Source organism: Trachypithecus francoisi, unplaced genomic scaffold (assembly GCF_009764315.1).
Source record: "Trachypithecus francoisi isolate TF-2019V2 unplaced genomic scaffold, Tfra_2.0 Lachesis_group0, whole genome shotgun sequence".
Lineage (NCBI taxonomy): Eukaryota > Metazoa > Chordata > Mammalia > Primates > Cercopithecidae > Trachypithecus > Trachypithecus francoisi.
Window position 1 is genome coordinate 118489276 of NW_022681453.1, and position 12152 is coordinate 118501427.

Sequence of the window (12152 nt, forward strand, 5' to 3'; positions counted from 1 at the left end):
AGGTAGTACCATTCAGGACATAGGCATGGGCAAGGACTTCATGTCTAAAACACCAAAAGCAATGGCAGCAAAAGCAAAAATTGACACATGGGATCTAATTAAACTAAAGAGCTTTTGCACAGCTAAAGAAACTACCATCAGAGTGAACAGGCAACCTACAGAATGGGAAAAAATTTTTGCAACCTACTCATCTGACAAAGGGCTAATATCCAGAATCTACCAAGAACTCAAACAAATACACAAGAAAAAAACAAACAACCCCATCAAAAAGTGGGGAAAGGATATGAACAGACATTTCTCAAAAGAAGACATCCATACAGCCAACAGACACATGAAAAAATGCTCATCATCACTGGCCATCAGAGAAATGCAAATCAAAACCACAATGAGATACCATCTCACACCAGTTAGAATGGCAATCATTAAGAAGTCAGGAAACAACAGGTGTTGGAGAGGATGTGGAGAAATAGGAACACTTTTACACTGTTGGTGGGATTGTAAACTAGTTCAACCATTATGGAAAACAGTATGGCGATTCCTCAAGGATCTAGAACTAGATGTACCATATGACCCAGCCATCCCACTACTGGGTATATACCCAAAGATTATAAATTACTCTACTACAAAGACACATGCACACGTATGTTTATTGCGGCACTATTCACAATAGCAAAGACTTGGAATCAACCCAAATGTCCATCTGTGACAGACTGGATTAAGAAAATGTGGCACATATACACCATGGAATACTATGCAGCCATCAAAAAGGATGAGTTTGTGTCCTTTGTAGGGACATGGATGCAGCTGGAAACCATCATTCTTAGCAAACTATCACAAGAAGAGAAAACCAAACACCGCATGTTCTCACTCATAGGTGGGAACTGAACAATGAGATCACTTGGACTCGGGAAGGGGAACATCACACACTGGGGCCTATCATGGGGAGGGGGGAGGAGGGAGGGATTGCATTGGGGAGTTTTACATGATATAAACGTCATGCACATGTACCCTAGAACTTAAAGTATAATAAAAATAAAAAAATAAAAAAAAATAAATAAAAAGCTGCACTTTTAAGTGTCACCCTGAAAATTAACATTTTTTAATGTAAATGTGCATATCAGAAAATTCAAGAGTCATGAAAGCTTGTAAACAAAAGTGATGGTTTACAAAAAAGATTTGGAAAAGTGGTCGTTTTATATTTGTATTGTCATGAACTGTGGAACAAAGTCAACCGTTGTTTTTAAGATCCATATGTAACAATCAATATTATAATGAAAAATATTCACTTCTAAGAGGTTTTTTCTATATGTTCAAAAATATGTTTTCAGAAATGAATCAAGCACCCCCTAAGGAACCACCACATCCATTATTTCTTTCCTCCCTGTGTTGCCTTGTTTCAGCAGAATCCAGGTCATCATGTTAAAGTTCACACAGTGAAGGTGTATGAATGTTTCGTCAATTGGTACCCAACCACGACCGCAATGAGAAATGCTTGAAAGAGGCATGAAAGGTTTAACAACTTTGATAAACACAAAGGGGCATGTGAGTCCTTGCGACTGCCCAGGGCCTCACAGGAAGGGGTGGGGGCTGAGAAAGGAATAACAGCCACCTGCTTAGAAGGCTCCATGCAGAATGTTGAAGTGACTCTGTCGGCTCCAAGACCCAGCACAGGGGTCAAACACGCATAACACAGAGTTTAAGTCGAGGAACGAAAACACAAAACAACCATAGCCGGAATTGTCTACATTCTTGGTCCAATAAGTAATAAAGTGATGGGAAAGGAAAGAATTGGGACGCCAGACACACTGCAGCTGTCCCCTGCGGCTACTCAGCCCCTCCTCCACGGAATGGAATGGCCCTGTTTGTTTTCCTTTCATTATTCGGTGTTGTGTTTTGTGTCTTTTTTAATGAAAGGGGGAAAGAAAATATTTCCTTCTTGTCATGTGATACAGTGGTTTTACTTTTTTCAATGAATTGAGAAATATTTGCTTCACATAAGAGATGTGGTTAAACCTTGAAATGCAATCCCAAAACATACGGAGGCAGAATATTTGTCAGTGGAGGACCCTCTGCCATCCGACAGAAGAAAAATGAGCAGCATCGTGCTGGCCCCAAATCTTCCAAAGGACTTACACTGGATCATTGCAATATGAATATGCTTTGAAATGAATTCATCTATGATTCTCACCCTAAAGGTCTGGGGCCTCAGGTTCGGCTATAGTAACATCTTTCTGATGCTCCTGGAACTAATCCCCCTTGTGTAGATCCAATTAGAACACATGCAGGACCACAGAACAATAATAACTCATTGTATTTCTTCGTCACAAATTGTGTTAGGAAGTCTCCTCACATTGGTCAGTAGAGAAATCAGAACCTGGAAAAAGAATCACAACGTAGGGCATTACTACTTCTGTTTCTCTAGCATAATAACAGTGACATAAAAATGGGTAATAGAGGAAGAATTGTAGGTGTCATTTATTGGGCAGCTACTGTTTATCAGGTGCTGTACCTCTTTTATTCTTCACATCACTCCAAAGTTCACGATGCCCATTTCACAGATGAGGACACTGAGACAGCCATGTAGAACTAAGAATTCAGTCTCAGGTCTCACAAAGTCTGGGGTGCAGGCTCCCAGCCGCTGCACTGTGTCACCTCCTTTAGGTGGTATATCAGCAGTCCCGTGTGAGTCCCACCTACTGACCTGGTATCGTCATGCTTCTCTTGGAAAATCTTTCTTACATTGCTCACAAACGAAAACTAACATTCATATTTTAGAAATGAAGGCCATTTTTCCAGGATATTTGCATTTCATTTAATCACTGGGACCACACCAAGGGTGATAGCAACTTGCCGAGAGAGGAAATGAGACTGAAGTGTTGATTGTAATGTATTACAGTAAGTTTGATATTTTGTCACAGAGGGAGTGGTAGGTGGGGAGGGGTCAGGATCCTGAGAACTGCTTTTTGTGTTTTTTACTTTATAAATTATCATGAGGCTCAACATATTTTCCTCTTGACATGCAGTCAATTTAATCTTTTAATATAACATATTCTAGTGGGTTTTTTTCTTTGCTTCCCCATCTTAATCTAAAATGTTATTATTAATATTTTTTTTTTTGAGACAGAGTCTCACTCTGTCACCGAGGCTGGAGTGCAGTGGCACCATCTCAGCTCACTGCAACCTCCGCCTCCTGCGTTCAAGCGATTCTCCTGCCTCAGCCTCCCAAGTAGCTGGAATTACAGGTGCACACCATCATGCCCAACTAATTTTTGCATTTTTAGTAGAGATGGGGTTTCAACATGTTGGCCAGGCTGGTCTCGAACTCCTAACCTCAGGTGGTCTGCCCACCTCGGCCTCCCAAAGGGCTGGGATTACAGGCATGAACCACCAAGCCTGGCCATAAGTTTGTTTTTGAATAGATATTAAATACAACATATTTAAACAAATGAGAAATATATTTGAAACAAAAAGTATTTGTTTTATAAAAAGCAGAAACTTTAGTAAAAAGCAGAAGTCTCCATTTTCTATAACCATGAAAGAATGCAGAGAAAACGGCATGTATATTGATCAATATATCTGAATGATTGCAATGGTGCTAACATGTGAATACAATACCATTTAGAATGTAACAATGTTGGTTTGATACTGTAAGTTTTACTAATTAAAGAGGAGAAGACTTGAGGCCTATTGCTGGATGCCTGGGTTTTCCCATAGGAAAGAAGAGAGAGAAACAGAGGAAGTAATTAGGGTGAAAACAATGGAGGAGTGTGGGGTGTGGAACGACACAATAACAATTCCCCTCCCAGACTGGCCAGAGAAGCCAGAAGGGACTATGTAGACAAGCTGGCAGCTCACTGCTGCCCAAATCAGGTATCGGGGACTTGAGCTTCCTCATCTCTCAGACCCCAGCCAACCTCCAAGGACCTTTCCAGATCTATCCTAATCTGTGAACTTGAAATGAAACTTCATTCTATTTGAGTAGATTAGCATCAAGGAGGAACTACATAAAACAAGTGAAAAAGACAATTATTAAAGAATGGAACAGCTGGCTCTCTACCTGTCCTAAGCCACGCTGATATGTCCCTGGTGTCTACCACATCACTGTGTTGCTATGTTAGCTCAAGACACAGTACGTGCTGGGAATGCTACTCATGTGAGATCTATCACAGATTCCCAGATCACTTTAACCACTTTAGGGCAGCATCTTTCTTTGCTCAATATTCAATCTGTCATAACAAGACAATTGCAGTCTTAAGAAAACTTTTTGGCGGGCGCGGTGGCTCAAGCCTGTAATCTCAGCACTTTGGGAGGCCGAGACGGGCGGATCATGAGGTCAGGAGATCGAGACCATCCTGGCTAACACGGTGAAACCCCGTCTCTACTAAAAAAATACAAAAAACTAGCCGGGCGCGGTGGTGGGCGCCTGTAGTTCCAGCTACTCGGGAGGCTCAGGCAGGAGAATGGCATAAACCCGGGAGGCGGAGCTTGTAGTGAGCTGAGATCCAGCTACTGCACTCCAGCCCGGGCAATACAGTGAGACTCTGTCGCCAAAAAAAAAAAAAAAAAAAAGAAAACTTTTATATTATTTACAGATAAAATTTCAGTTTATTTACAAAAAAAATCTTTTATTTTTTTGAGATGGAGTAGCCAGGCTGGAGTGCAGTGGTATGATCTTGGCTCACTGCAATCTCTGCCTCCCAGGTTCAAGCAATTCTCCTGCCTCAGCCTCCCAAGGAGCTGGGACTACAGGCGCCCACCACCACACCCAGCTAATTTTTGTATTTTTAGTAGAGACAGGGTTTCACCATGTTGGCCAGGATGGTCTTGATCTCCTGATCTCATGATCTGCCCGCTGTGGCCTCCCAAAGTGCTGGGATTACAGGTGTGAGCCACCGCACCCAGTCAAAAAAAATGTTTTTAAGTGTTTCTCCTCACTTACATCATATAACAAACCTAATGTGATAGCTGAAAATAAAAGCTGATGGAGCAATGAAATTACAAGATGCTGGACTGAAATTAACACCTTTGACAAGAGGAGTATCTTCTGTTCATTACAGCATGACTCTTCTCTTGTCATGTGTCAGATTGTGAACCCAACGCTTAAATACAATACTTATTATTCATAGTTGCTCCTCAACATTTATTGACTATATATTATGTGCCTGATATCTAACTAAAGGTTAGAGACAGAAATATGAGCAAGGCACATCCTGCCTACCATTGACTTACAGGAATTAAAGGGAAATGAGGCTTAGGTCAAGAGGACCTAGAGAACAGATGAAGAATAACAGGATCTGAATTAGTCAGCAACAGTGGGTATGGAGAGGAGGTGACACCTTTGAGAGATATGTAGAAGGTAGACGCCACAGGACTTTGTAACAGCATGTGGGACAAGAGAGGAACCTAGAAAGATGTTGAAAGTTTCAGGCTTATGAGAGACCCAGACAAAGTGATTGGATTTAATATGGGTCACACTCTTGTCACTGAGGGTAAATACTCAGTTTCACATCTCATCATTAATCAAAAGGCATTGTAAGAACTTAATAGAGGAAATTAGAGGCCTCCTTCCTATCACTCTAGGCAAAGAGGTACTGAAGCTTGCCCTGAGTACTCTCTAGTTAATCCTAGTCACTTATCAGATATAAATGATACCTTGCTTTGAATTTATAATAAATCTAGCACTGAAGGGTGTGGATTACAAGACAGTTTTAATCTAGGCCAATTTTATTTACAACTAACTTCTGCTTTTCTTTTACTAAATCTCCCATGGCAAACAGTGTTACCTTCTCTGTGAGGCTTTTCTCTTTTCAACCATCCCTGGACAGAACAGATCACTTCTTCCTTTGTGCCAGCATTGCAGTCTACAGCACATCCCTAATAGTGCACCCTTATCATTTTCTTGATATATTATTGCTTCTTGACCCATTTCAAACTTTTTGAGGGCAGAAAGCATGACAGTTCAACTCTGATTTGTAGCCCCCAGCATAAGGCCTGATTTAAAAAGAAAAATAGAATCTGATTAACTGTCAAGTGAACTACTCTTTTTTTTTTTTTTTTGAGACGGAGTCTCATTCTGTTGCCCAGGCTGGAGTGCAATGGTGCGATCTCGGTTCACTGCAACCTCCGCCTCCTGGGTTCAAACGATTTTCCTGCCTCAGCCTCCCGAGTAGCTGGGACTACAGGCATGCACCACTACACCTGGCTAATTTTTGTATTTTTTTTTTTTTTAAGTAGAGATGGGGTTTCACCATACTGGACAGGCTGGTCTCACACTCCTGACCTTGTGATCCACCCGCTTCCGTCTCCCAAAGTGTTGGAATTACAGGCATGAGCCACTGTGCCCAGCCGCTAATGCTTCTTTATTGCCTTTTCTCATGTGGGACTCAGTTTGGAAAATAGAAATTGAGAACTTAGAGGTCTTGCAAATAATATATTGAAAACTTCAGGAAAATATCTAAGCAAGATTTAACAAAAGGGATTTTCACGGATTAAGCATTGAGTAACTAAAAGCCAAGGCCATTGCACTGCACAACTCTGGAGGCCACCGATCTCATTAGTTTATGAAAATGGCACCACAACAGTATGAACAGCGCCCCCTAGAGTTACGTAATATGAAGCTTTGCTAGTTGCTCAAGAAACCTAGGCTTAATTTTCACGGACTGAGCCATCCATTTCCCTTTCAGGGTCTTGGTTAACTGATCTATAAAACAAAGTGGACTAGACCAGTATTTCCCATCATTCTCTGGTTTAAAGCCCCTTTCATAATGATAATCTCATAAAAACTCTTAAAAAATTTCATCATTTTATTATGGTATAAAGTTAAAACAACTTAAAAGTTTATATAACACAAAACTATAAAAGATTATAACACAAAATTTAATATAATATTTATAATAGTCATAATATAGTTAGGTAAATTTGTACTTTTTCCATTTAACAAGTGCCATTCTACTTAATTAAGATTAAACTGAATGTGTAATAAAAACATGATTTTTCTGGACAAATGTTATAGTTACATTGTATTATGTTTAGGATTTTGTATACTTTAGGAGGACAAAATATACTAAAATTTAGAATTACATTTAACCGTGTGTTACACTCAATCAAAAATCAACCAAAATATATTATATGATTTAAGGTTTGTAATTATCACATTTGATTTGTTTTTATCAATAAACAAATAGGGATATGAGAAAAAGTATCAAGTTAGTATTTGTAAGCATTTCTCTGCAAATAGCACATTGCTGATGTTGCTAAACTTCAGTGATAATGAATGAAAAACTAAATCAGGCTGGGCACGGTGACTGACGCCTGTAATCCCAGCACTCTGGGAGGCCTGACTGAGGTCAGGAGTTCAAGACCAGCCTGGCCAACATAGAGAATCAACATTTTTACTAAAAACACAAAAATTAGCCGGACATGGTGGCGAGAACCTGTAATCCCAGCTACTCGGGAGGCTGAGGCAGGAGAATCACTTGAACTGGGGAGGTGGAGTTTGCAGTGAGTTGAGACCATGCCATTGCACTCCAGACTGGGCAACTGAGTGAGACTCCATCTCAAAAAGAAAAAAAAAAAAAAGAAAAACTAAATCACATACAATCTTATATAAATATAAATATAAATATATATGCATGTATGTGTGTATATATGCCTATGTAAGTATGTGTGTGTATATGTGTGTGTATATATATGTATATGTGTGTATAGATGTGTGTGTATATATATACATACATATATTAAAATTTGTGTTTAACTATGAGATACATTCTGATGTACTTTGAATATATATATGCACACATATGTGTGTATCTACATATATACACACATATACACGTATATACATACATATATACACACATATACACACATATATATATACATATATGCACACACATATATACACACATACTTGTATAGGCATATATATACACACATACATGCATATATGTATTTATATATTTATACACACATATACACACACATATATATTTGAGATTGGGTCTTGCTGTGTCACCCAGACTGGAATGCAGTGGCATAATCATAGCTCACTGCAAACTCCTGGGCTTAAGCAATGCAGTCCTCAGTCTCCCAAGTAGCTGGGACTACAGGTGTGTACCACCACATCCAGTTTAATTTTTTCTTTTTAACACAGAACTGTGAGATACATTCTGATGTACTTTGAGTGCTAAGCAGATGAATGCAACATAAGGGTTTGGTGAAGATAATCTTGAGGAACATTGGGAAAATTATTATCATTTTTATGCTTTCTGTTTCAACATCAATGTTCCTTTTTCAACATCAGTGTTCGACATACCATCTGTCTATTTCCAAAGACCATTATGGGCTCTCGCCTGCAATGCCAGCACTTTGGGAGGCCAAGGCGGGTGGATCACTTGAGGTTAGGAGTTTGAGACCAGCCTGGTCAACATGGTGAAGCCCCATCTCTACTAAAAGTACAAAAATTAGCTGGACATGGTGGCGCATGCCTGTATTCCCAGCTATTCAGGAGGTTGAGGCAGAAGAATCACTTGAACTGGGAGGCAGAGGTTGGAGTGAGCCGAGATCACAGCACCTCATTCCAGCCTGGGCCAGAGAGTGAGACTCCATCGCAAAACAAACAAACAAATACCATGATGATTATATGAATTAGGCAAAGAAGACAGTTAAAAATGGATGATAGTTTAAAACAGTTGTAGTATAAAACAATGTTCTGATGAGAAATAAACCAACACCCACCCTGATGTTCCCAAAGAATTCTTTTTTTTTTTTTTTTTGAGATTGAGTCTGGCTCTGTCACCCAGGCTGGAGTCCAGTGGCGCGATCTCGGCTCACTGAAACCTCCGCCTCCTGGGTTCAAGCAATTCTCCTGCCTCAGCCTCCTGAGTAGCTGGGATTACAGCCGCCCACCACCATGCCCGGCGAATTTTTTGTATTTTTAGTAGAGAGGGGGTTTCACCATGTTGGTCAGGCTGGTCTTGAACTCCCGACCTCGTGATCCAACTTCCTCAGCCTCCCAAAGTGCTGGGATTACAGGTGTGAGCTACTGCGCCCGGCCCCAAAGGATTCTTAAAAAGCAAATTGATTTATTATTAACGTTTAAATTGAAATTAAAATAGACATTCTAAAGCTTTTAACGATGCAATAACTTTTCTTTGCAGAAGGTCTTCTCTGTGTCCCAGGGGTGTGGCCAACAGCAGTTGGGAAGTGCTGGTTGGATACTCTCATAGGTCTAGTCTAGTGCAAACAGTTTGTGTCTTAGTAAATTCAGTCCTGCTTTGCAGCAGCAGCCATTCCCATAGACCTGGGGTATGCATTGGAGTGCTGCCTGAGCTGGCTATTGTTTCGTGGGATGGGGAGCTAGTCTCAGATTCAGGGAGATACTGGGATATAATGTTTATTATTGGAATAACTTTAGTAAATTCTATTTTCTGAGCACATACTATTAATATGTACCAGGTATGATTTTCTAGACCAGGGGTTGCCAAACTATAGCCCAAGGGCCCAAACTTGCCATCCGCCTGTTTTTATATGACCTGCAAGCTAAAAATAGTTTTTATATTTTTAAACAATTGGGAAAGAAAAAACTAAAAATTTTTACATCACATGAAAATTATATCATACTCAAATGTCAGTGCCTGTAAATAAACTTTTATTAGAACATAGCCATGATCACTTGTTTACACATTGTCTATGGCTGCTTTAACACCACAATGGTAGAGGTAAATAGTTGCAACAGAAGTCGCATAGCCCACAATACCTAAAATATTCATCATGTGGCCCATTACAGAAAAGTTTGCTGATCCCTTTTCTAGAAACTTGATATGCATCTATGAAGAAAACACAAAAAATGTGGAGTCTATTTTCAAGCAGAAGGACACAGAATAAACAATAAACATAAAAAATTAAACAGTGTGTTAGAAGAGGGTAAGTGCAGTGTAAAGTAAAAAAGAGACCAGGAAAGGTCAGATGGGGAGTGTGGGGGTGAAAAGAGTAGCAGATTGCAATATTAAATTTCATTTTTATGTCTTCCTAGCCATAGCTTAAATCTTACCTAAACTTACAGCGGGAGTATTTCAAATCTAAAATCAACTTACATGTCATAGGGAATGTACTATGGAATCTAAGAATTCTCCAGGAAAGGGTAGAGAGAAAAAGTGGATTTGCATTTCCATGCCAAAGAGCAGTGGTTTGTTGGAGAAGAATTGTTTTCACCATTATTTATGAGACATAGAGAATCTGGTGTGCAGTGGCACGTCTGAAGTCAGACAGTTTGAGGTTTTATTATCTCTTTTACTACTAATCATCTGACTAGCCTTGAGCAAACTGATAGCAAACCTCTCTGAGCCTAAGTTTCCCTGCTTATAAAATGGAGATAACCCCTACCTCACATGTTGCAAGAATGAAAAGGATATGATTTCTCATAAGAGTCTGATACAGGGCATACGCTTGACAGGTGCTCAAGAAATATTCCTTCCCCTCACTCCTAATGAAATTTAAATTCTTGGCTCACAATCAAAGATTTTGCACAGTGCCCTTTAACCTTCTGTTAATTTCTGGAAAGCCCCAACCCAATCCAAACCAGACAAAACTAACAGCAAATGACCAACAGAGCATTCAACAGAGAGCTTTCCCACCTCCTTAGGCCTACCAACAAAAGTGATGGTTTTTCCTGTTTTATGATTATGTCAGATTATTTTATTACACATATATTTCTTTTTTATATCTTTCTGCCACCCCCTCTCACCACTACCACCAATTTTGTTCTCTGTTGATTCCTCTTAAATCCTTAAGTGAGACCATGATGCAGTTGCTTGAGTCATCCTTCACTGGGTTCCTATGACATAAAAAAAAGGCTAAATTAAATGTCAGAAGTGACACTTTCTTTTCTTTGACAAACTATAGAAATAAACACTTCTTTTTTTTTTTTTCCTAGGGTCGAAAGAATGGACAGCAAATTTGGAGCAGTGTTCCTCCTAAATTTGCCTTATATGTGATATTTATTTTGAAATATTTACAAAATAATTTTGATCTGTAAACCCTTTCCCTCTATGTCCTTATAAAATAAAAATTTCAATAGTTTTATATTTTAGCCTTTTAAAATTAACTTTTTTCTGATTTATATGACATAAAAATTGAAATTATATTATTGTTATAGAAATTTTAAAATTCGAAATATAAATGTACAGTGAATGAATGTTGTCTTTAAGTTTCTCTTGTTCGTTGTGTGGTGTTTCATTAAACTGTAATTCTGTATTACCTAAATTGAGGAAACGTTTTTCTCAGGTTTTCTTCATTGCCATTATCAAAGTGACTCAAAATCTTCAAAGCACAGTTAAAACACTGAATTGTGCCGTAATGAGAAGGGTCTTCTGCACAGGGAGTGTGACCCTCCCTCCTAGACTCTCTGTCTCTTGTCTTTGGCACTCATGACGGTTTAATAGTTAGAAGGCACCTTCAAGGCCCATTAGGCCAACTTCTCATCAAATGTCCCAAGATCTATATGCCCCTTACAGTTGAGCCATTCCCAAGAGGCAACCCATTCAGCTATTGAGTAGCTCAAAATGTCCAGGTTCTTTCTTCATTTGGTTAGAGATCTGCTTCTTGCATTCTTTATGTCTTGGTCCTGCAACTGTAGTTCTTTATAGCATAATGCAGTGGCTCTCAGATTGTGGTCCCCAGACCAGCAGCATTGGCATCACCGGGGAACTTGTATGAACTGGAAAGTGGGCTTGGGTCTCATCAGTCTGGTTTAGGAAGTTGTCCTCCAGGTGACAATGATGCACACTAAAGTTTGGGATGCACCGATGTCCTATAGTAGAAAGTGGGTGGGGCTTTGGAATGAGGAATTCCTGGCCCTCTGTGATCTTAGGGCACCCCCTCAGTTTTCTCCTAGTCAGATGGAGCTGATGGGGGTAGCTAATTTACAGTTGTGCTGAGAGAATTCAGTGATACCTCATAGGTAAAGCACAGAGCAGAAAGTCCAACATACCATGAGCACTCAAAAGTGGCGTGTAGTGTTATAGAGTCATGCAACGCATTTATTGGATGCCTTTGAATAACAGTCTACATAGAGTCCATTCATTTGATAATTAACAAGTTGAGAAAAAAATTATGTATAACACACTAGACACGAAACTGTTAAATACCTTCAT